This window comes from Macaca fascicularis, chromosome 6, assembly GCF_037993035.2.
Source record: "Macaca fascicularis isolate 582-1 chromosome 6, T2T-MFA8v1.1".
Lineage (NCBI taxonomy): Eukaryota > Metazoa > Chordata > Mammalia > Primates > Cercopithecidae > Macaca > Macaca fascicularis.
The window spans coordinates 77,517,006-77,542,979 of NC_088380.1; the positions used below are offsets into that span (position 1 = coordinate 77,517,006).

General features: G+C 42.3%; 1 long non-coding RNA gene across 4 annotated transcripts; it reads right to left on the bottom strand.

Moving 5' to 3' along the window:
• Nucleotides 1-1,559: 1,559 nt before the first annotated feature.
• Nucleotides 1,560-25,786, bottom strand: LOC141407012 (uncharacterized). 4 transcript variants are annotated; one of them, XR_012413730.1, is made up of 5 exons: nt 25,719-25,786; nt 12,320-12,408; nt 10,981-11,134; nt 7,578-7,644; nt 1,560-2,579 (listed from the first exon to the last, which is right to left on the bottom strand). It is a non-coding gene; the product is annotated as an uncharacterized lncRNA (long non-coding RNA). The 4 variants fall into 4 exon arrangements; XR_012413731.1 differs by lacking the exon at nt 10,981-11,134; XR_012413733.1 differs by lacking the exons at nt 1,560-2,579; nt 7,578-7,644; nt 10,981-11,134; nt 12,320-12,408 and adding an exon at nt 18,457-20,457.
• Nucleotides 25,787-25,974: the final 188 nt, after the last annotated feature.

The following is a 25,974-nucleotide window of genomic DNA, read 5'->3' on the forward strand; positions in this document are numbered from 1 at the left end:
ATTTCACTACGGAAGAGGCAACCCATGTTTTCAGGGACCCCTCTATGTGCAGAGAGGTCTTCTCTTTCTTTCGCCTATTAAACTTCCATTCTTAACTTCACTCTGGTGTGTCTGTGTCCTAGTTTTCTGTGGCGTGGGACAACAAACCTTGGGTATCACCCCAGACAATGACACTGCTTCAATATCTTTCTATTCTTTAAATCCACCTATGATCTGGACCTTTCTCCTGTTGGGGCTCAGAAATCATTGCTCCCACCACAGCATTTGGACATACTGAACTGAAGAAGACTCAAGGTCTCAGTGACCTCCCCCTCCCTTCTGTCTCTCCCATGGAAGTTGAAGTTCCTTTACCTGCCAAAAATCCAGACCCACTGAGGAGAATAATTGTATTTTCTTCCCCTCCCTCTTGTTATCTATTGCAGAAAACAAAAACAAAAACAAAAAACAAGAATGTAGCCACACCTGAACATACCCTTTTACAAGTACAATGACTGCCTCTAAGATCATTTAAGTTCCAAGGATAACTATTTACAAGGTAATAACTGTTCCCAGATCCATTCATTCTCCCTGGTAATCCCTGCAATAGAATTCCTGTTCTTTCCCTTCCCATCCTGTTTCACTAGGATCCAAGCCCCCATTCTTTCTGTAACTTCAAGATGATATTGAAGACTAAACTCTGACCCTTTTTCCTCTGTTGCCCAAGTTCCTATCTAAGGGATCTGGGGAGGCCCATCCTACAACCATAAAATCTCATCAGATGGACATATAACATGGCTTACTTTCCAATCTGGCATAATATCAAATGGCAGATGAAGGAAATCAAATATTTTATGCCATAATATGTTTCTTTCTCATATTTTGAAATGGCTCCACAAAGCCTTCTTTTGTGGGAGAAAATTTGCATCTGTAAAGAATTTCTATTAAACAGGTTTTTAGGTAACTTGACTCTCTCAACCAATTGCATATCAGAAAATCTTTGAATCCACCTATGATCCGTAAGCCCCTCACCACCCTACTTTGAGTTGTCCTGCCTTTTCAGATGGAACCAATGTATATTGTACATTATGACTGATGTCTCATGTCTCCCTAAAACATATAAAACTAAGCTATAACCCAACTACCTTGGACTCATGTTCTCAGGATCTCCTGAGACCACACCTTGGGCCATGGTCACTCATATTTTACTCAGAACTAATCTTTTCAAAATTTTATGGAGTTTGGCTCTTTTCATCCACAGTATAAAAGCTTCTGTACCTCACTGGGAGCTTGGGTCTTCATTCTGAAGGCACTTATATGTACACATTAAATAAATTCATATGCCTTGTCTCCTATTAATCTGCCTCATGTCAGTAGTTTTTTCAGTGAACATTAAGGGAGTCAAGGGCCTTGGCCCCCACACTCTTCTCTCTCCCCAAATCCACAGGCAGTCATGAAGAGGCACAAGCCTTCTATTCTTGAATTCTGGGCAGTGTGGTGACTCACCCAATGAGTGACTCACCCAATGGTGACTCACCCAATTTGCTCCATGCTGTCAACTGAAAAATGATGAAGTCCTTACATGTGGAAAGGAGAGCTTTATTTCTCATAAAGGGTTGCAGCCTGCAGGGTGGCCATTCTGACAGGCTGGGAAGCATAGCCTCTGGCCAGAAGCCAGAAACAGACACTTTGAGGGAGAGGCAAAGGGAACAGGAATTCATGCTGAGCAGGGTGGTCAAATATACATATTCAAGGAGGAGTCATGGATATTTATGAAAGAAAAAACATGTGCATGTGCAATGGAGCTTCACGCCTCTCCATGGGACTCACGTTCAAACAATGTCAGCATTAGTATCATCTGAGGGTGGAGTTTTCAGCCCTCTGATGTCCAAAGGTGTGACAGAGGACACAAAAACCCTCACGGTGCATTTCCGTAGACTGGCCAGAACCACGGGTCAGTGGTCACTTATCAGGCAAAAAAGGAGGGGCAGTGTCGGGCTGTTGGTGGATATCCATGGTGGGGTCTTTGAAAGGGCTGGTTTCTGTTAAGCCCTTGTGGAGGAAAGCCCAGTGGCAGTCAGTGAGGGAGGGAAGGTGCATAACGAGGTGTGTCTGCCCTTCCATCCCATCACTGTTGGGAACTCAGGCTCAAGGTTTCTCTGGGGTCTCCTTGGCCAAGGAGAGGTCTGTTCCATCAGTTGGGGGGCTTAGGATTTCATTTTTATTTTTCAATGCTGTTCCATGATGAAAATGGAACCCTAGGAAGCCAGCACTTCTCTTGCTTGCACTATTACAGTAAGTGAATAAAGCCTTGACTATTACTCTCAGTGTGGGTTGTTGTTCTAATTGACTAAACCTGATTGCTCAACACCTCACATAGTCATTAAATAAATTCTGAGTATGTCCTTGGGTGTCAAGGACCCAGATTATGGGTTCAGTTTAACATAAGGATTTTCTCAATGAAGAGAAAAAGAGGAATGGGGACTCCTATTATACAAAGATTGTATCCTCTTCTTGGATTGAGATGGTTAAACAACTTGGTAGAGTAGTTACATGCTGAGAGCTTAGAGAAAAGCTCTGTCTGTGCCTGGAACTCTCTGACTCTGGAAAAAACCACAGTGGGAGGAGGAAAATAATCAGAAACTCAGCAAAATGAAGGCAGCTTAAAAAACAAGAGCAAATAATTATCTTTTAGTCAAAAGATTTCCCATAAACCATCGAGACAGAGAGAAAGTAAGGTGATAGACACTCTGAGAAGGCTGAGGGCAGATGCTTTTCCTCAGGAGGAGGGTTGAGGTTAGCTATTGAAAGGGAAAAAGACTTGTAGCGGATTTAGTTATTACAAGGTTGGGGCAGTGATGGGTACAGAGATTTATGGCAAATTGAAATGACTTCCTCATCCTGGAAAGAAATTGAAGCACCTTTTTAACACCATAGATGGGAGACAGTAATGAGCTCAGAGCCTCTCTTTGAAGATCGTCGCAACCACTCAAGGAGAAGGATAAGAGAAAGGGGAAATGGCCACTTTTTTCTTAAACTGGGGCTTTGAGATTCATTTTAAGTACTGTAGAAGATAGACAGGGACTTTAGTAGGCAGAATAACAGGCTCCCAGAGATCAAAGATATCCACATCCTAACTCCCAGGACCTGTGACTTTGTTAGGTTACATGGCAGAGAGGATTTAAGGTTGCTAATCAGTTGACCTTAAAATAGGAAGACTATCCTAGATTATCTGAGTGGGCCCAGTGTAAGCACAACAGTTCTTTTTTTTTTTTTTTTTTGAGACAGAGTCTCACTCTTGTTGTCCAGGCTTGAGTGCAATGGCACCGTCTTGGCTCACCAGAGCCTCCACCTCCCGGGTTCAAGTGATTGTCTTGCCTCAGGCTCCTGAGTAGTTGGGATTACAGGCTTGCGCCACCACCTCTGGCTAATTTTGCATTTTTAGTAGAGAGGCGGTTTCTCCATGTTGGTCAGGCTGGTCTCGAACTCCTGACCTCAGGTGATCCACCCGCCTTGGCCTCCCAAAGTACTGGGATTACAGGTGTGAGCCACCGCACCCGGCCGCACAACCACTCTTAAAAGTCAAAGAGGGAGGCATAAGAGAGAAGCAGAGGGAGCTAAGATGACAGAAGTGGGGCCAGAGTGATGCAGCATTGCTGGCTTTACAGACGGAGAAGAGACTGAGAGCCCGGAGCTGTGGCAGCCTCTAAACGCTGGAAAGGGTGAGGAAGTGGATGCTCCCGTAAGCCTTTCAGAAAGTGAGATGCACAGACCTGCCAACACCTTGATCTTAGCAAAGAGGGATTCTCATTGGACTTCTACAGAATTCTAAGAGAACAAATTTGTGTGTTTTCAGCCACTAAATTTGAGATAATTTGTAGAGGCATGAATAGGAAACTACTGGGGGATGAAAGGGTGATACATGTGTACTGCTGACCCCACTCTCCACCCAGGAAGAGGTTTGTCCCACAAGATAACAGCTAAAATGTTTGCATTATAATTGTTATTGCCATCCATAAGAGTGAACTTGGCTAGGTGCAGTGGCTTATACCTGTAATCCTAGCACTTTGAGAAGTCAAGGCAGGAGGATTGCTTGAGTCTAGGAATTTGACACCAGCCTGGGCAACATAGTGAGACCCTGTCCCTAAAAAATTTTTTTTAAAAATTAATTAGCTGGATATGATGGTGCATGCCTGTAACTCCTGACCTCAGGTGATCCACCCGCCTCGGCCTCCCAAAGCGTTGGGATTACAGGCGTGAGCCACCGTGCCCAGCCAACGATTACTGTTCCTAACAGATGTCAGGGATTTTTCACATTTCATACTTCATCACGACTGCCACCTGGCGGACAGTTGTTGTATGACAGCATTGACTGCATCCTGCTTTCAGAGCGGTTAAAATGAGGGGAAAAAAATTTACCATAGTACACTTTTAAATAATGATCCTGACCCTAAACTATAATTTGACTTCCTGAATCCTAGCTGGCACACAGCATTGATGGCATATCACTGTTGTGCAAAGCAAGTGACAAGTGCGCAGCTCACCGCGTAGGAGCAGCACATGTGGCCGCCTCTAAGATGCTGAAAGAGAAGGCTCTTATGTCAGAACTTACGTTTAGTCCTGTTATTCTTTCCTTCTTTCTTTTGGAAAATGTAGACAATAGGAAATTATTTACGGTTGGCATCTTCTCTCTCAAATAAAAAATTTAATAGCAGGTCTCAGAAGATAGCCTTCCTGGTTTTTTTTTTTTTTTTTTTTTTTTTTTTTGCCTCAGCTTAGAAAATTTCAACTTAGAAAATGACAAGATAGAGTCCTCCATTTCTATGTTGAGCATGAACTTTGAAAATGCTTAGGAGGCCCGAGCCCTTTACTGTTATTTACTAGCTGTGCAAGTCTTTATAACCCTTTGGGTCTTAGTTTCCTCGCTTGTCAAATCAATGCTTCCAAGTCCTACCAACTCTGAGGGTCTCCTGGGGGAATCCAATGAGGCCGTGTGTGGAAACATGTTGGTAACTTTTTTCTTTTTTTTTTTTTGAGACGGAGTTTCACTCTTGTTGCCCAGGCTGGAGTGCAATGGCATTAACTCGGCTCACTGCAATCTCTGCCTCCCAGGTTCAAGTGATTCTCCCACCTCAGCCTCTCAGTTAGCTGGGATTAAGGTGTGTGTCACCATGCCCGGCTAATTTTGTATTTTTAGTAGAGACAGGTTTCACCATGTTGGCCAGGCTGGTCTCAAATTCCTGACCTCAGGTGGTCTGCCCACCTCAGCCTCCCAAAATGCTGGATTACAGGCGTGAGCCACTGCACCCAGCCTTTTTTTGTTTTGTTTTGTTTTTGAGACAAGTTTCGCTCTGTTGCCCAGGCTGGAGTGCAGTGGCTCGATCTCTGCTCACTGCAACCTCCACCTCCCAGGTTCAAGTGATTCTCCTGCCTCAGCCTCCCCAGGTAGCTGGTACTACAGGCATGTGCCAACATACCCGGCTAATTTTTGTATTTTTTGTGGAGACGGGGTTTTGCTGTGTTGGCCAGGCTGATCAGCAACTCTTGACCTCAAGTGATCCGCCTGCCTCAGCCTCCCAAAGTGCTGGGATTACAGGTGTGAGCCTGTGCACCTGGCCATTGGTAACTATTTAAAGTTCTATACAAATGTATGATGAGAATCACTGAAATAATATTTGGAGAGTGTTTTGCCAAGTGCCTGGCAGTTGAAACAAATTTTTTCAGGTAAAATTTTTTTTACTTAAAATATCTGAGGTCAGGTGCAGTGGCTCACGCCTGTAATCCCAGCACTTTGGGAGGCCGAGGCAGGTGGACCCCTTGAGTCCCGGAGTTCAGGACCAGCCTGGGCAACATGATGAAATCTCTATCTCTGCAAAAAATAGAACAAAATTAACCTGGCATGGTGGCGTGTGCCTGTAGTCCTAACTACTCCAGAGGCTGAGGTGGGCCTATCACCTGAACCCAGGGAAGTCGAGACTGCTATGACCCACGACCATGCCACTGCACTCCAACCTGGGTGACAGAGTAAGACCCTGTCTCAAAAATAAAATAAAATAAACTATTTGGAAAACAATCAAAAAGGTTGGTTGTAAATCTATGTAGTGTAAGGAATGCAGTCTATTTTTAGGGTTTAAATTGATGACAAATTATTTTCCTAAGGGATTGCCATTAGAGTATTGCCAAGGACTTAAAGTCCTGCTCAGTGAGTGGGCTGAGGAACACAGTTTTCTGTGTAAGCTGCTGAGACTTTAAGCCCTAGGACTCAAAAGCAGGCTTGATTCTCTCCCAGGGAAACTTGCATTTACTTGGCAGGTGCGTAGGGACCTCCTGAGCTGCAGCAGATACCTCTCTCAGAACTTCAGAAAGCCAAACCTCAGAGCCCCCTGTAGTTTCCGAAATGGACCCTTCTAGAAGCTGCAGGAAGCTAGTTCCTTGGAGACAATGAACCTAGATCTGCACAAAGCAGGGCAAGACAGAGGCATCCTCAAACCGTCGTGCGGTGGGAGGGGTGGTGTCACTTGGGAATTCCTTCCCCCTTTTCCTCTTGATGGACCTAGTTTTAAATAATCCTTCCCAGGTCCTGACTAAATTTCTGCCAGAAGGCTTTTTTTTTTTTTTTTTTTTTTTTTTTTTTTTTTCCAACAGAGTCTCATTCCGTTGCCCAGGCTGCAGTGCAGTGTCACAGATTGGCTCACTGTAACCTCTGCCTCCCAGGTTCAAGAGATTCTCCTGTCCCAGCCATCCCAGTAGCTGGGATGACAGGTGTGCACCACCATGCCTAGCTAATTGCTGCATTTTTAGTACAGGTGGGGTTTCACCATGTTGGCCAGGCTGGTCTCAAACTCCTGACCTAAAGTGATCCACCTGCTTTGGCCTCCCAAGGTGCCGGGATTACAGGCATGCACCACTGTGCCCAGCTGCCAGAAGGATTGTAAACCAGCATGACCCAGGCACCTGGAGATGCAGGAAATCTGACCCTCCAGTCCTGTGGCCTGTGAAAAATGCGCTCAGGTAAGGATCACAGAAAGAGGTCTTCGGCAGAGAACAGATTAGTGCTGGGTTTTATTATTTTGTAAATGGTTTAGTCTATTTATAACTTATGAAGCAAAAACTAAAAACAGCTTCAGTATATGTTTATTTTAATTGGAGATGGGCATATGTTTATGTATGCCAATAACTTTTTGAAAGTATGTCTTTATAATGAAACTATTATAAAGATGTGCATATGGGTGCATGTTCTATATATGTCAGCAGCAGACACATTTATGCAAAGTTGGTTATTGGAAGTGACTGGTAGTGGATATAACTGGCCTGTTCTTGTGCATCATCTTTGGTCCCTGGAAACCCTGAAGGACTGAGCATGGCCCAGGCAGTGGGTTTCTTCCTCATCAGCTTGGTTGCTTGGCTTTTATCTGCAACTGTCCTCCAGGTAAAGGTTCCCAGAACTAGAGTCTGGGAAAACCTTACTGGGACTTTAGGTGCCTTTAAGCCATTGGCTATGACAGAGAGAAGTTGTTACTGGACGGCTCTTGTGACATAACTGAGGGGTTCCTGCTTAGGAGGGCTCTTTTATTTATTTTTGAAAAAAGTAGGAATATCACCTTTTTTATGATTCAGATGATCCGAAGGCACATCCTTTGCAGTGGAAAGAGAAGAGGCTCCTGTTACCTACAAGAGAAGGAATAGCCTTGACTGCACTGAACGCGGTGACTCGTTGTGGGTTACAGGACATACTAGAGTAAATGCGCCTTACTAGATGGAGACTTCAGTGACAGAGAGTTGAGCTGAGACTCCATCATCTTGTCTCATTCCTAGGAGATGCTCAGTGAATGCTTATGAAAAGGAAGGGAGGGAGTGTTGAGGGAGGGAGGGAGGTAAGTGGCAGGGTCCGAGCCTTCAGGAAGCAGGTGTCAGGCTCAGCTGGAATAATTTAGCGCTGCCAAAGATAATCTGGAAGGATCTTTTCAGAAAAAGGACAAAGTATTTCCCAAAGTAATTCATTTCGCAGTATTTGGGGGGTTGCAAACTAGGTACAACTTGTGTCCTCGCCTGGCGGTGAGTCTGGGCATGATGGATGAACCAGTGGAATGGGTGGCCCCAGGGCTCTGCTGATGAAGGCTGTGTTGTACGGGGTGGAGCCTCTTCTCAGGGAAGGTTTGTGGAGGATATTGAGCCAGTGAGGCATGGTGGGAGCGTGTGGTGAGTGTCTCTGATGCTCGTCCCTCAGAGAGGAGAGAAGGAGGAGAGGAGGAGGGAAAAAAGGAAAGAAGGAAAGAAGGAAGGAGGGGAGGAGGGGAGGGAACAAGACAGCAAACATGACCAGAACCAGATGGACTGTCTTCACAAAGGACTCCTGGTGCTCAGGTGGCAAAATGGGACACAGAGTCTAGGGCAGGGATGTTCTCTTTATTTCTTGTAACTGTCAACATTCTTAGCATCAGAAACCAACTCTGGTTAAACCAAAAAGGAACTGACTGAAGAGCACTGGGTTCACAGAAACATGGGGAAATCCTGAGAAGCAGACAGGAGAGAGGGTCAGGAATTAGCGAGACCAGGCGGCTGCAGGTCCACAGCCAAAATCTTGCCAGTGAGGACATGGCCGTCATGTTTTGTGCAGCATCTGCTGCTCCCGGAAACCAGTTATTGCTGTAGCCACTCTGACTCCATTTCTCATACTGCTTTGGATCAGCAGCCACCAATTCAAAACTCCGGGGCTAGCATGTCTGACTGGTTAAGCCCAGATCAATCCTTGTACTCCAGCTGCAAGGGAGGCTGGAAGAGGAAGGCTGGGGTGGAAAGACTGGACTCTTCGGCTTTCTTAAAAGGAGGTGGAGAGTCAAAAAGGTCCACAAATGTGCACCATTTTCCTGCTCAGTACCATGTGGTTTACCAAAGGAAACCCACACTGCTTAGCCAATTTGAGACGTTGTTTTGGGAGCACCGGAGTACTGGTAAATTTCCACACACACACACACACACACACACACACACACACACACACACACACACAGCCTGCTCTGAAAACATTAACATAAAGCTGAAAGATAAACTGGCTGTTGGAATAAACTTCCTGGAACACATTGTTTCAAGACGAATCAGTCAGCCATCTATTTACTTACCTTTATGCACAAAAGGAGAAGAGAGAAAGAGGGTGTTCTAAGATGATTGTGCTTAACAAAGAATAGAATGGTAGTTTATACTTCTAAAATTACAAATCTCAGTTTGAATAGAGTTATCCATGACTGCCACTCAGCATTCAAGGTTTTTAGAGATTAGAATCTTATTTTGCAGGAGTTATATCAAACTATGAAAGCCAGATAATCTTGGAAAAGGACTTTTTACAGACCTCACAAGGAAACCGTTATGGTTACTAAATATAAAATAGGATTGCATTTTTGTAAACATTTTAGTCTCCAAATTTAATGAAAATTTTAAAAATTAGGTCTAGATTTCATCTTTCCTGCTGGCATCAGTAGCTCTTTTCTCTCTTGTCTGCAGTTAGGAGGACTTGCCTTTTAAAGCCACAGAATTCCATTTGCTAGAATTGAGTCCAAAAGCTCAGGCAGGCCTTAAGGAAATCTATGACTTGGGAAACTCATAAGGGACTCTGAGGCTGTACTGGTCTCCTCTTATACAATGGATGCTCATAACCCCCTGATCCTGAAGTTATTCATAGAGGCTCATCTTTCTTGGGGGAATTTTTTTTTTTTTTTCTTCTGAGACAGAGTCTCGCTCTGTCACCCAGGCTGGAGTGCAGTGGCGCAATCTCGGCTCACTGCAAGCTCCACCTCCCGGGTACATGCCATTCTCCTGCCTCAGCCTCCCGAGTAGCTGGGACTACAGGTGCCCACCACCGCGCCCGGCTAATTTTTTTTATTTTTAGTAGCGACGGGGTTTCACCGTGTTGACCAGGATGGACTCGATCTCCTGACCTCGTGATCCTCCCACCTCGGCCTCCCAAAGTGCTGGGATTACAGGCGTGAGCCACAGCGCCCAGCCTCTTGGGGGAATTTTTAATTCCCTATTCTCATTTATGTACTTTGGGTGAGGGGTGGATCCTAATTGACTTAAACTAATTAGCATGCTCTCCCCCTTGACCAAACTGATTAGATCAGGAATGGGTACATGATCATGTCAGAGTGTGTGTGTGTGTGTGTGTGTGTGTGTGTGTGTGTGTGTGTGTGTGAGAGAGAGAGAGAGAAACAGAGACAGAGAGACAGAGACAGAGATAGAGATAGAGAAAGAAAAATTCCCAGGACTTGGGCAGGAGCCCCCGGAAGACAGAATCTCTCTCTGGAAAGCATAGAGTGAGAGTGAGGTCTTGCAGTTGCTGGAGCTGATGGATGAAGCCAACCATGTGGAAAGCAGAAGACAGGGAAATAAAGAAATGAGATTCTTCAGTTGCTAGATCAGGTCTCACCTAACATTGTAATCACTTTTTAATTTTGTGAGCCAATAAATATCCTTTATTATTTATTTATTTTTGAGACAAGGTCTTGCTCTGTTGCCCAGGCTGGAGTGCAGTGGCAGGAATACAGCTCACTGCAGCCTCAGCTTCCTGGGCTCAATCCTCCCACCTCAGCCTACCAAGTAGCTGGGACTACAGGCACGTGCCACCATGCCTGACTAATTTAAAACCATTTTTAGGCCTGGCGCAGTGGTTCACACCTGTAATCCTAGCACTTTGGGAGGCCAAGGCGGGCGGATCATCAGAGGTCAGGAGTTCGAGACCAGCCTGACCAACATGGTGAAACCCTGTCTCTACTAAAAATACAAAATGAGCCCGGCCATGGTGGCGGGTGCCTGTAATCCCAGCTACTCAGGAGGCTGAGCCAGGAGAATCAGTTGAACCTGGGAGGCAGAGGCTGCAGTGAGCCTGAGCGGAGATCATGCCATTGCACTCCAGCCTGTGCAAGAAGAGTGAAACTCCGTCTCAAAACAAAACAAAACAAAACACAAACAAAAAAACCCATTTTTGTGGATACAGAGGTTTCACCATGTTACCCAGGCTGGTCTTGAACTGCTGGACTCAAGTGATCTTCCTGCCTTGCCTCCCAAAGAGCTGGGATTACAGGAGTGAGCCACCACACCAGGCTCCTTTGTTGTTTAAATGAGTTGAGTTCTGTCTCTTGTAATTGAATGATCTCTCATTGATGGACTGAAAAAAAAAAAACACACTTGTAACTAAACAGTCTTCAAGTATCTCAGTATGTAGGTATTAAAATATTCCTTAGTACAAAAAAGTATTTCTTAGTATATAATTTTCATGGTATACAAATAATTTTTAAAATTAAGAAAAAGAATAATGACCTAATAGAAAGCAAAGAACAAAAGCACTTAAAAAGAAATAGCTAATAAATACGTGAAAAGTGTTCTATCTTATTTGTGATTAAAGAATTGTACGTTAAAATGAAAATGGACTACCATTTTTAATAACTGGAATGATGAAGATCAAACAGTGAGAAACCATACAGGTTGGTGAACAAAGGGCAAACACGTACTCAGTACTGGCAGGGACAGGCGGTTGGGGGTAATAAATTGGAAGGCAATTGGCAATATCTACCGAGATTTTAGGTGAGCATATCCTGTGATCAGGCAATTCCACTACTAGAAATTTATCTCACAGATAAATTCCCACAAATGCACAAATATGTACATAAGAGCTCATTACAATATTATACTAAACAGTAAACTATAGTGAAGGAGCCCAGGGAATTTCTATGGCACTCTGACATGCCTATATTTTAAATTTAAGACTCTTGAAGGTCAGCAGATGCTGCAAGAGGCTCTCCTCGGATATCCCCTTATCTACCTAAGACTGGACCCACCAAAGAGAGCCCAACTGCATCCCCTCTTCTCCCTGAAATCTCATTGTTTATTGCAGAAAAGAGGACTGGGGAATGCAACCACGCCCGGATGGACTTTTTCACATAAGACATGGATTGATGCATTGGATTTCTCCCCAAACAGGATGCTGTGTCAAAGCTGACAAAGTATACAATGCTGTCTTTGGGAGGACCCTATAGCATCTCATCATTGTAGACATGGCAACATTATCTTTCAAAGAAAAATCTAGAATAGCACAAGGAGAATGGCTTATTCTTTTCAGAGGGCAGCAAGGCCAATCTCTGGCTCCATTGGGTGAGCAGGCTCCTCCTTAAATACTGACAACCTGTTCCTGAAGTAGCTGAGAGACCTTCGAGGCAGGGGTTCACTGAGAGAGGGGTGCAAGCAATTGACCTCTTTGTTGCTGACGGTCTCCTTGGCAAAGGGGCAATGCCAGGACATGCAAGTAAGAGGAGAGAGATTTCATAACAGACATGCATCATGGAGGAGGGGTTACCTGGCCTTGTGGATAGACACTGTGAGCTGGCATGAGTCCTGGAAGGGCGGTGCTTCAGTCAACACCCGTGTCTGATGTTCAAGGAAATCCTAGAACAAAGGAATCACAAGACAAGCTCTTAAGTGTTTGTTGGTACAAACTGCTGTACTGGATGTTCAGGACTCCTTATTATCCAGAAGATAAACAAGGGAAGCAAACAGTCACGTGGCATACAAAGTGGGCTCTCTTTCACATGCATATTCATAAAGGACGCTCAACCACAACAAGCAATTCATTGAGTGACAGAAGGTAAATTAGTAACTCACAGTTAAGATTACTGTTTCAGAATTTCTTATTTTGTCATATAGTCTTAAAAGGCAACATGTTCATCTTTACAAAAGCATTGTAGCAGGTACCAACAGGCCAGAGACAAAGGATAAATGACTAAGTTCTTTCATACACAGGACGGCAATGCAAGAGGCAAGTGTGAGAATGTGGCTTGTCCACCTGCCAGGAGATAATCGCCCCTAGAGCAGGGGTTCCCAGCCTTGATGTACATTAGAATCAACTGAGAAGAGATTGTAAGTCTCCATGTGGCAGCCCAGGCTGATTAAATCAGACCCTCTGGAGATAAGGCCTGGCTTCAGTATTTTCAAACCTCTCCAGATGATTCCACTGAACATCCTAGGCAGAGAACCAATTCCCCTTGGAGTGAAACTTTCTTGCACCACTGTAAGGTCTTCAGTCCTCTCATTCTCAGGAGATAGAGGCTTCTGTTGAATCAATTGATGTTGATACAGCAGCACGATTAGCATAGGAGAAACCTGTAATAGGCATATTACAAGTGCAAACATACCTTGGTTAACACATGACATTTTTAACTTGTCCCCAGGATGTATGGGTTGAGGGGAGATCATTCTGAGTAGGGCAGGGAACCATGCTGTGTTGGTCTCCAGTGTCCCCAGGGCCCAGCCCAGTCTCTAGCCCAGAGTACATGCTCCATAAATGTTTGCTGAAGGATTGGATGACTTTAAGAGGAAATTTCCTTTTTCCTACATTAAGCTTTTGCAGAAGAGATGGTGAACAGGTCAACTGAGCCCCAAGAAAGTATTTATAATGCTTTCCATAAATTGATTGTGGGAGATGTAATATATCCAATTATAACATCCTCATGGATGTGAAGAGGGGAAATAACAAACACCTAAAAATTTAACGTGCTTTACATTTTTTAAACAAAGTAACATGAGTGAATCTGTCACTTTGGAGAACAACTAACATTTGGAACCTGTCAAATTGAGAACAATTTCACTGAATTTATGAATAAAAAATAAAACGTGGGCAAATGTATCATACAGTGGCCTGAACTCTACAGACAGAAGAACTCAGTAGGCAATGACTGTGCAACATTTGATTTCCAGTGTAATAATTATGAATCTGATTTGAATTTCAATTCCATAGAGCATAAAATCCCCAGCAATAGTTTCTTGCTTCCAGATAGCAACATGGCATAAAGCATGTGGATTGCATTCCTGTGCATGCCAATTGGTATCACATGGCTCTTACTCCAATAGGAAGGACTTTACTATCTGAAGAGGAAAATGTATGCAAAAGACAGAATAAACCTTCGAAGTTTACTTTAATCAAAGAATAGTTACACAATTCTCTTTGCAACGTACCTCTTTTCTTAAATGGTTGTATTTCCTGTTTAAATGCACACCCAAAAATATTTCAATCATGCTATAGTTCTTTTTCGTATATTTAGTGTTATTATTATTATTATTATTATTTATTTATTTATTTTTTGAGACGGAGTCTCCCTCTGTCGCCCAGGCTGGAGCGCAGTGGCACGATCTCGGCTCACTGCAAGCTCCGCCTCCCGGGTTCACGCCATTTTCCTGCCTCAGCCTCCCGACTAGCTGGGACCACAGGCGCCTGCCACCGCGCCCGGCTAATTTTTTTGTATTTTTAGTAGAGACGGGGTTTCACCATGTTAGCCAGGGTGGTCTTGATCTCCTGACCTCGTGATCTGCCCGCCTAGGCCTCCCAAAGTGCTGGGATTACAGGCGTGAGCCACCGCGCCCAGCCTCTTTAGTGTTATTTTTATTATAAAACCAACACACACATACGGTAAAAGTTCCTAGACAAGAAAAAATGTAGAAAGTTTTGCTACCAGTTTGAATTTTATTAGTAGTATCTACCACAAAGGAGTAAGGTGATAACTTTTAAAGCTCTCAGTAGGTATGTAAATATGAGAACTGGTCACAGAAAATATTAAAGAGTAAACCAACAATTAATTAATTTAAGAATTTTACAATAGCCAGAGTCTGTCCTGTCCTTCATTCTTTTTTTTTCAAAAGGTCGATTCTCACTCTGTCACCTGGGCTGGAGTGCAGTGGCGTGGTCACAATTCACTGCAGCTTTGAACTCCCAGGCTCAAGTGATCCTTCCACCTCTGCCTCCCAAGTGGCTGGGACTACAGGCGTGTGCTACCACACTCAGCTACTTTTTTTTTTTTAGTTTTTGTAGAGACAGGGTCTTTCTATGTTGTCCAGGCTGGATTTGAACTCTTGACCACAAGTGATCTCCCACCTCAGCCTCCGAAAGTGCTAGGATTACAGGTGTGAGCCAGTGCACCTGGCCTTATTCTATTTTTATTTAGTTTATAACTCTCATATTTGTAAACATTTTATTCATTACACAACAAGTCACTTAACAGCTATGAATACAATGCCACTCAATAGAAATATTAATATTCAATGATATAACTTGCACAAAACATTTAGATATGTTTAGTGTATGTATATGTATCCAACTGGTTATAAGCAGTTTGTTCTAACAAAAGAATTTCAATTTTTTTTTTTTTTTTTTTTGAGACGGAGTCTAGCTCTGTCGCCCGGGCTGGAGTGCAGTGGCCGGATCTTAGCTCACTGCAAGCTCCGCCTCCCGGGTTCACGCCATTCTCCTGCCTCAGCCTCCCGAGTAGCTGGGACTACAGGCGCCCGCCACCTCGCCCGGCAAGTTTTTTGTATTTTTTTAGTAGAGACGGGGTTTCACCGTGTTAGCCAGGATGGTCTTGATCTCCTGACCTCGTGATCCGCCCGCCTCGGCCTCCCAGAGTGCTGGGATTACAGGCTTGAGCCACCGCACCCGGCCAAGAATTTCAAGTTTTAACTTTTTGTACATATAAAGATAAAAAGGTATGATAATGAGATCTTAAAAGAGTCTTTTCTAAAAATTAGGAGGCTAACTTATATTTTAGAGAAAATTTCAAAGCTAAAAACTTTTAAAATCTTTACCATATAATGACTAAAAATCATCCTTTATAATTTCCCTAAAAATATATACATGTGTCTAAGCTGTTGGCATGCTTTTGTAAAGATCAAGAATATTAAAAATATTAACCTTTTCACTCAGATTTGCAGCTTGTAGCTTCTTTTGCAGTAAGTAACTCTCGAGTGAATTTCGTCATCGAGTCAGCGAGTAATGTAAGAAAAGTGTTGTCACCAACACTTCAGGACACCTACGTTACTATACCTCTCAGGTCATGAAAGAAAGGAGATTAATTACAAGGGTGATTACCTTAACCCCAGCTGGCTTTCACTGAAGTAGTTAAAGGTCATGGTGACATGTCCTTCCATGTCATAAGGCACAAAGGCTGCCCAAAGACACTATCTAGAAAAATGTAATTTGATTCAGTCTTTATTATTTTTTGTTTTTGTTTTTGTCTTGTTTTGTTTTTTTTTGAGACAGTCTTACTCTGTCATCCAGGCTAGAATGCAGTGGCGCAGTCTCGACTCACTGCAACCTTTGTCTCTTAGGTTCGATTGATTCTCCTGCCTCAGCCTTCCAAGGATTGTAGCTGGGATTGTAGGCGTGCGCCACCATGCCTGGCTAATTTTTGTATTTTTAGTAGAGACAGGGTTTTGCCATGTTGGCCAGGCTGGTCTCGAACTCCTGACCTCAAGTGATCCACCTGCCTCAGCTTCCCAAAGTGCTGGAATTACTGGCATGAGCCACCGCGCCTGGCCCTGTCTTTACTATTTATTCAAGTTCTTAGAATTAGTGAAGTCGCACGTTAATTTGAAGATTTTTGTCTGGTAAAGAAGGAAATGATTTATTTTGCCCCCAAATGGTAATTTGTGTCCCTGTTGAACAGTAGCTAGGTTTGTATTCAATCCAGTAATCTTATCTTAATGTTGCCAAGAATTACCCAGCTTCTCAAATGCTCTTGGAGTCAGTTGTCATTTTATTGTTTTCCTCATTAATTAATGAGTTGAATAAAGTCCTTGTCACGTGTTTATGTGTAAGAGAGAGTCATGTCTTGTGACCTTTTGGAAATTACACGTGATCATTTTTGAAGGTCATGTACTGAGATGTTCGAGAGGATTAGTCTAGTGGAGCCCAAGACACTGATTTGCCTACTCATCTTTTCTTGACCTCCGAAGTGAATCCTGGGTGACAACAGAACTTGAACTTTTCTGACTCTCTAGTTCTTTTGCCCTTTCTGATTTTATGTATTCATATTTGTTTTTGTTTCTGGTTTGTACACCTTCAGTAACTTATTCCCTATTGGTAGCAACAAAACAATGTTTGGGGACCTGCTTTTATGGTCTATTTGGTTATCTCAGTTAGATGAATAAGGGAGACCTGTTCTTTGTTGGGTGAGATTTGATAGAGAATTCGATTTATTGGTCTTTTTTTTGTTTCTGTTTTGTTATGTTAATCTGTTTGTTTATAAGCAACCTTAAAGCAACCAAGAATTACTTGCTATGTTAGTCAGGCTTCTCCAGAGAGACAGAACCGGTGGGATACATGGAAGGGCATTTATTAGGAGGAAATGGCTCACACAATCACAGAGGTGGAGAAGTCCCACCACATGCTGACTGCAAGCTGGAGAAGCAGAGAAGCTGGCAGCATGGCTCAGTCCAAGTCCGAAGCCTCAGAACCATGGAAGCCGACGGTGCAGTCCCCAGCCAGGCCTGAGAATTCTGAGATCTGCTGATTGTCAATCTTGAGTCACACTGGGGTGAAATGGTTATGCTAGTCAATTCTGGCCGAGATTGTTCCGTTGCTCTTCAGTGGGGAAAGCACTTGCAAGCAATACTCAAAGTGATGTGCCCAAATAGATCATTGGATTTTGTTACTGTATAATATGAACAGGAATCAACACCTCATGGATAAGTACCACTAGTAATAAAAGGAACCAAATGGAAGGGTAAATGGTTTTAGGTTAACGCACCAAGAGTACTAGAAAATCAATTTAAAGTGTATGTCTTACAGACAGTGGGTGAAACATTAGTACTATTTTCACATATTATTTATTTATTTAGAGTCTCACTCTGTCACCCAGGCTGGAGTGCAGTGGTACAATCTTGACTCACTGCAATCTGTCTCCTGGGTTCAAGCAATTCTCCTGCCTCAGCCTCTTGCATAGCTGGGATTACAGGCATGTGCCACCACACCCAGCTAATTTTTGTATTTTTAGTAGAGATGGGGCTACACCATGTTGGCCAGGCTGGTCTCGAACACCCGACCTCAAGGGATCTGCCCACCTTGACCTCCCAAAGTGTCAGGCTTACAGGTGTGCACCACCACACCTGGCCTCACATATTATTTAGATTTGCATTTGGTGTAAACATCTATTGTTTTTCTCTCCCCCCTGCTTCTCCTTTAGGTAACCTTTGCCTGCCACATTCCCTGTGGTCTGGGGGCAATGCTGGATGTTGTTAATCAGTCACCCCTTCTCCCCCAACTCAGCGGTACATTTATATTCCATGCTTAACAGAGTTCTGCCTCCTGGGAATGTAAATCCTGAGCAGAATGACAAACAAGGGGTTTAAAGCTAAACATCATAGTAACAGCATCCGAAATGCCTGGCCATGGTTTCCTGACCGAGATCCTTAGCTGCCTTTCATTCCTTGGGACTGCCTGCTTCTTCAGCTTTCCCTTCCATTCTGTATCCTTCCATTCTGTTTAGATTAGCTAGATCAAGTTTATGTGGCTTATAACCAAGTACCATAACTGACAAAACATCTATTTTCCAGGTGAAGTGATTTAAGTCAAGTCCTATACTCAGTGGTCAAATCAACTTCTAACCCACTGTTGGGGTCCGTGCCGGGGGTGGTGGAGAATGAAAGAACACACAAAAGACAAAGATACACAGAGAACATGGCGGCCGCGCTCAGAGCCTCCGCCTCACTTTATTTATACTCCATAAACCCCATGTCAGCAGAAAGAATGCAATGCAAAACAAACTTTCTTTTCCCAGATGTAACCTTCTACTCAGTTCTTTGTTTCTATGCTCTTCCTTATCTGCCCGCCTTCTTGGCGCCTACGGGAGTTCATTAAAAGTTCAATTGGAGATACTGTCCTTGAGCCCTATCTATTCTCAGCATACTGTTTTCAAAGGCCCCTGCATTTCCGCCCTTTTTTTTTTGTTTTGCCTCAATCCTAAAAAGGTAGCCCATATTTGTTCTTGTGTTTTCTTTTGTTTTTGGAGGCGACGGAGGGAGCATCGAATCACCAAAAGAAGTAGACCCAATCCAAGTGCCCAAAGCAATATACTTCCAGAGATTGTAGAAATCCATGTCTTCATCTGGGTCCATGGGTTAAAGGCAACAAGGCGCTGACCCAGCTCCTGAAGGGTTACAGTTCCAGACAACACATGTAATTGTTGTTGAAATGCTTCGGAAATGTTCTGAGTGAGCTCTTGGATGTCCAAACTAATATTTTTATGGCCTATTAATAATTTTCGGATTACGGTCCAATTTTGAGAGATGTTAAAAAGCACAGGCGTTACACAAAATTGAGTGGAGTTCCAATCACATTGTAATGTTATCCGAGTACTGAGGACAGTGAGCTGATCTCCAAGCCATGTCAAGGCTTGTTCCATGTTGTCCAATCTTTCAGCAAGTTGAGAATCGATGTTTCGTTGTTGAAGCCATAACCGGTGAGATTATTCGTGCCATTGCTGCACAAATTCAGCATTTTGTATGCTTTGATGAAGAGCGAGCCCTGCTATGGCCGCAGTGGAGACGATGGCGACAAGGCTCATCACCGAGGCAATTATAAGTCCAAGGGCACGGAGGGTTCGCTGGAGAGAAGTCCAAATATAAGTCTCAAGAGGTGATGCCCCCCACGGTCGCGTAAGGTTAACAGGTAGCCAAATTTCCTTACGAGCCCTGAGGATATAAATATCCTCAGTAAAGTTGTGCCACCAGGAATGATTGAGGCAAGACAAAAATGTACACGTATCTGTACAATTAACAATCCCCATATCATTATCCCATGTCAAATTCCCTGCTAATAATAGGTAGGGCTTACAGACACAAGCAATAATATATCAGGAGGTATTTCGATATAACTGAATATGAAAGGAGTTATTTGGGTTAGAAAGATTAAGGGGCATATTCCCCACAAAAATGCTAATGGCATTGCCTGCAGCTAACAACTTCCAAAGATGACTCTGTACTTAGGCCTCCTTCACGCCGTACCAAGGTTTCATTACTGTTAGCAGCAATACTTTTATTTACCCGGTGCCATTTCAAAGGTATGTGACTAAATTTTGTTTGAAAATCACCGTGCACACTTCAATCAGTTATTTGCATCCCATTGTATTCTAATAAAATCCGGGGTTTATTTCCCCGACATTGTTGCCACTCCAGCACCTCAATATTAGGAGAAACCTCTGGAATAGGACAAAAAGGTAAAGAACTAGGAAGAGTTTCATTACTATATACAGTATGATTATAATAACAGTATTAGCAGCCACATGACTGATTATAGCGAACAACCCAGGCTTCATGCGATTTTTGGAGACAATGAGAACTATTTCCCATGCATATTGGAAGTTCTTCCACTCCAAATTGGTATGTGTTGTTTATAATTCCCGTTTCCTGTTCTATATTGTCCTTGTCTATATAGGGGGATGGCATCCAAGTAGTGTCATTGGTGAAAACCTTAATTTCCGCCTCTCCCCAGGCGACTCCCTGATACAAGGGTGGAAAGGGAATGTAAGTGCAATATTCATACAAAGCCTCACTAAGGGAAATAAGTCCCCTGCCGAGGCACATCCAACAAAAGAAGAAATGCATGCTGAATCCAGTTTTCTTTTCAACAGGGTTTCAATCATCTTGTAGGAAACCACTCAGGTCCGCTCCCTGTAAGGACAAGAGCATAGCCCCGTCCCTGTTTTAGAACTTGCCCTAGAACATACTTACCTTCTTCATTAGGATACCAAATCTTTAAATTGTCAGCGGGGACTATCACCGAGGGAGATGAAGAAAGATGGGTTACGACAGCAGAGTCTTGCAATTGTCTCCATTGATTCAAAAAATAATTGAGGTAAAAAGAACCTTCAAAATAAAAAAAATTAAGGTAGAAAGGTTAACCTTCAAAAAATCCGGTTTTTTGGGGGGCTCATTTCCCCCTTTTTGTTTTAGCAGTTGAGTTTTTAAGGTTAAATTTGCGTGCTTAATGATGGCTTGACCTTGACTGTTGCCCGGGATACCGGTGATATGTTGAATATTGTATTGCTGTAAGAAAACTTGTAATTTATGAGAGACATAAGCAGGGGCATTATCAGTTTTAAGTATAAGAGGAATGCCCATGATGGCGAAACAAACTAAGAGATGAGTAATAACAGAAATGAGAAAAGGTATCAATGGTATGATGAACATTTTAATCGTCCAAAAGAAGGGACATCTCGTGGATTAACCCCAGGATGGAAGGATGGAATGCTCAAAGGAGCACAGGAAGGACAAGCTCGAATAAGAGAACGAGCTTGTTTATGAGTTAAATGAAACCATTGTTGAAGGCCAGAACTATTAGTGTGATGTAGAGTATATTTTTGTTCTGCAGCATGTAGGTGGCCGATTAAAAGCAAATCAATCTGAGTATTACCATGAACTAATGGTCCAGAAAGTTGAGAATGAGAACGAAGATGAGTGATGAATAAAGGAGCTCGACGTTGGCTCAAAGTAAAGGATAACAAAGAAAATAATTTCTGAAGAGAAGAAGTAGCACAAAGAGGTAAAGTGGCCTGAGAAATATAAGAAGTAACATAAACGGCGTATTGAGAATCACTAACAATGTTACAACCAGTAGTAGGGAAATCAAGTAAGACCATGAGAATAGCAAACAATTCTCCCTATTGCACCGAGGGATAAGGATAAACTGTAACTCAAGATTGATGAAGCTTCTTGCCAAGAATCAGAAGTTGCAAGAAGATAAGTGATCTGACTATGAGTGAATTGAGAGATAATTAAGGAAGGATCTCCTCCCCAAAGTTGTCAACAGTGATGCCGTCCTTTGATGATCAGTTCAGCTAAACGATCGATATAAGTAGCCAAGCATTTAGATGTTTTATTGGACAAAAAGATCCATTCTAGCGGCCGATTGGTCTGATGAATCATTCCTGTAGGAGAATGTAAAGTATGAAATAAACAAAAGGAAAGGGGAACATCAGGAAGGGGCCTTTTAAAGTTGCTCTTCTACAAGCTGGAGTTCCTGTAAAGCCAAAGGAGTTAAATGGCGTGAGTTGTCCAAGTGACTGTCTCCTTCTAGAACAGAAAAAAGATGTTATATTCCTAAAACAGGACGCATCGTTTGAAAGTCATTTAATATTTTGAAATGATCACGTTGACTTTGAATTTTTTGGGGTCGAATATTTTGTGCTCCTAAGGTATAACCTAAATATTGAATAGGAAAATCCAGTTGAATTTTTTCTGGGGCAATATTAAGTGAATAGAAAGAAAGCTGAGTTTGTAATGATGCAAAAGGACAAGTTCTTGAGACAAGGTAGGGCTGTTTAACATACCTTGAGGTAAAACTTTCCATTGATATGGAGAAAGTGGCTGAGAATTATTAAAACAGGGACAGAGAAGATCCATACAATGATAAATTAACACAGTTGGAAACTGATTTTTTACAGGATTTAAAGTCCTATGTACAAATTTTTGACATATAGTAGAGCTATTAAGTATACCCTGAGGAAGAAGCTTCTGCTGATATTTTTGAATGGGTTGTCCATTATTATATTTAGGAATAATAAAGGCAAACTTTTTACAATCTTGAGGTTGTAACTGAATATAGAAAAAACAATTTTTGAGATCTATGACCATTAATTTTTAACTTTGTGGGATAAAGGCAGGATTAGGAAGACCAGGCTGTAAACTTTCCCTAGGTTTAATGTAAACATTTATAGTTTTAAGACAAGACAAAGACGGGAATTCCATGCAGAAATACGTGGCTTTATATTCTTCTCGGCCATTTGTTTTTTGACTTACTCTTTTAGAGTCCTAAGTATTTCTTTAAATAATGGTCACTGTTTCACCTAAATAGGAGTGGTGGCTATGAGTTTAAAGGATTGTAGCCTATTTTGAACATCATATTTTTGGCAGCTGAGGAAATATGAGGAATGTTTAAAAAAGCAGCAAATTGTTGTGAAAGATCTTGTTCCCAAAAATTAATATTGATAGGAACAATATAAAAATAATTAAAAAAAAACACTTGACCTTGTTGACCTTTAGGACCGACACAGGTTAAAGGTTCTACGTCTTGATAAATCACAGAAGCAGCACCCAAGCCAGTGAGTATAACTGAAACTTGTCTTTTTTCCCATTGTATAGGCCACTAATTTAAACAAATAGACATATTTACCCCCGTATCAATTAACCCCTTAAAAACTATTTCATTAATATGCAATGAACATAAGGGCTTTTGATTAGAAACTAAAGTTTCCCAAAAAACAGTTTTTTCTGTGCTACCAAACCCTTCCTATTGAGAATACGTTCCCCTGCCTCTAGGCATATAAATTGTGAGACTTGAACCATAATAAGAATTTTATTAGTAACATCATGTCCTTTTGGCAAAGGGCCACATACTCTAATAGCTAATTTATATACTCCTCTATTAGGAGACAAAGTATAAGGCTGAGTAATAGCTAAGTCAGCAGCGGCGCTCTGCTTAGTTGCCGCATAAGGTTGAGAAACTGGGGTAAGGTGTGGGATCCTTAAGGAGGACTTGAATTTATTCCTTGATGTTGTAGGCCATTGCTCACTGGGTATTGTATGCAGATTCAGTCAATAATCCAAGGCTAAATGGGTACTTGAAATTGGGATTGGATCTGGTGCTGAGATACAACTTTTACTTATTGATTTTTCTTTCCTCCGATTATTCCAAGGAGGGTGACTACCAATTTTGTACTAGATCAGTCTAGAGGAAAGGGTTAAGCATGTAAGCTCTGGGGACAGAAAGTCATATTTTCAAAATATAATAGCTATATGACCTTGGATACATTTACAAAACTGTCTTAACTCTGTTTTCCTGTCTACAAAATGGTAATAATTATAAAATTTGTCAGTCTTAAAGGGATGTTGGAAGAACTAAATGCAAGTGAAGATTTTTTCACAGTAGTGGACACATAGTAAGTACTCAGTATACTATGGCTATTATTACTGTTATTATTGTTAATATTACATCTATTTATTTTAGCTCTTTAATGTAACAAGTGCAGAACCATAATCTCACATCCTTCAGAGTCACGCTGATCTTGTATTTTTTTGGTCCTTTGACTAGTTTAGTGATTTATTACAAGAAACCTAGTTAGTTTGTGCATTCTTTTCCTTTCTTATATCTCTCATTTGTAAAGACTGATAAACCAACTACATTTTCAGACCTGGTGACATAAATTGTTGGGGCCCCAAGCCTGTGGGCCATGGCTCCCATTTCCCAGGAGAGGAGACAGTAAATTTCCACTTTTATCAGTTTTGAAACGACATTTATTTGTCCAATGTCGACCTTTACCACAACATTTGTACACCTCTGAAGGCAGCTTTCTGCCTTGAGGGATAAAAGTGTTCAATTTTTATGACATTCTTTTTTGAAATGTCTAGGTTTACCACACTGAAAGCAAACACCTTATTTGTTATTTCCTTTTAAGGCTTTAGACAAAGCTCCAGCAAATAATTGAGCATTATAAATAGCCCCTCCAACACTAACACAAGTTTTAATATATTTATCTAAATTGGCCCCATTGGCCTTTAACGATTTTAACAATTTTTGACAGTCAGCATAAGCATTTTTAAAAGACAACGTTTGTAACAAAATTTTTGAAGCAAGGTCAGCACCCACAATTTTCAAGACAGTATCCTGAAGATGGGCTACGAAATCTGGATATTGTTCATTTGTGCCCTGTAAAATCTTCACAGAGGAAAGGGAAGATTTTCCTGTTATCTCTACCTTATTTTAGGCCCTTAAAAACAAAGTCTTGATTTGAGTAAGGGCAACATCATCTAGACCAGCCTGAGCATTAAGAGTAGCATATTGGCCCGTGCCTGTGAGTTGTTCCTCAGTGGCTCCTGGGGGATCACACGTAACATTTTTTCTAGCCTGTACATGCACCTTGTTCATTTACCAGCTGTGCAATTGTAACCACTGAGAACGATCGAGAAAAGCCTTCCCCAAAGTCTTCCAGTCTACAGGAATTATCAAATTTTCTGATGAAAAAATATCAAGAAGACCAAGGATAGGGGTTCATAGTTAGAAATGGCAGCTTTCATTTCTTTTAAAAATTTAATTTGTAAGGCATTGAATTGGACATTATTGCCACCATTTGAAAACTGAGCATTAGGAGCAAAAGAAGCACAAATAATTGGAAACAGATCCAGCTCCTTAAAATTTTTTTTTTTTCTCTTCTCTCCCTCCCCCAATGGCGGGCAAGGCACTGAGAAAACTTTGCCAAACAAAGGTAAAGATAAGGAAGCCTGGGGGTTGGAGGCACTGGAAAATCCTCTTTTAACAGGGCGGAAGGAAAAGAAACAGGGAAAGCTCACAAAGGTGAATTAGAAAAATGTATCTGTAATATTTGTTGAAGCATTTCCATAATACACTGCATGTCAGAATTTCCCTTAGAAGAAGGAAGAGCTGGCTTTTTCTCCTCTCCCCCTTTTGCTACCCTGGCACAAATGGGCTCCATTTCAGATTTATTTTATTTTTCCAAATCCTCAGATACCTTTCCTCCTGTGGCTACGTTACCACACTCCGAATCAGTCTCAAGTAACTCTAATGTCTGAGTGATAGAGTTACACAAGGTCCACAATTTTAGAGGCATAATATCCCCTAACTGGAGCGCTCTAAGCAGAGCTTTTACTACCTGTAACCATTTTTTCCCGATTCAGCTGCACTTTAGTCTGATACTGAAACCAGTAACAATGTTGTTCAACATGGGCAAACAATCGCTTCAAAGTCTTTTTCTTTCACTTCTACTCCCATAGACAGCAACAGTCCTTGAAACAGCCATAAATATTCTGAGGCCAGAGAGATGGAATTCCCATAATGAAAGCTTAAGAAGGTTCCCCTTCACAATATCCGAGCCTTACCCGCTCCTAGGGGGTTCCCCTTCTTGTTCTCCCCTACTCACCCGTGCTGACCCTGCTCCCTGCGCCACTTGTTGGGGTCCGTGCCGGGGGTGGTGGAGAATGAAAGAACACACAAAAGACAAAGACACACAGAGAACATGGCGGCCGCGCTCAGAGCCTCCGCCTCACTTTATTTATACTCCATAAACCCCATGTCAGCAGAAAGAATGCAATGCAAAACAAACTTTCTTTTCCCAGATGTAACCTTCTACTCAGTTCTTTGTTTCTATGCTCTTCCTTATCTGCCCGCCTTCTTGG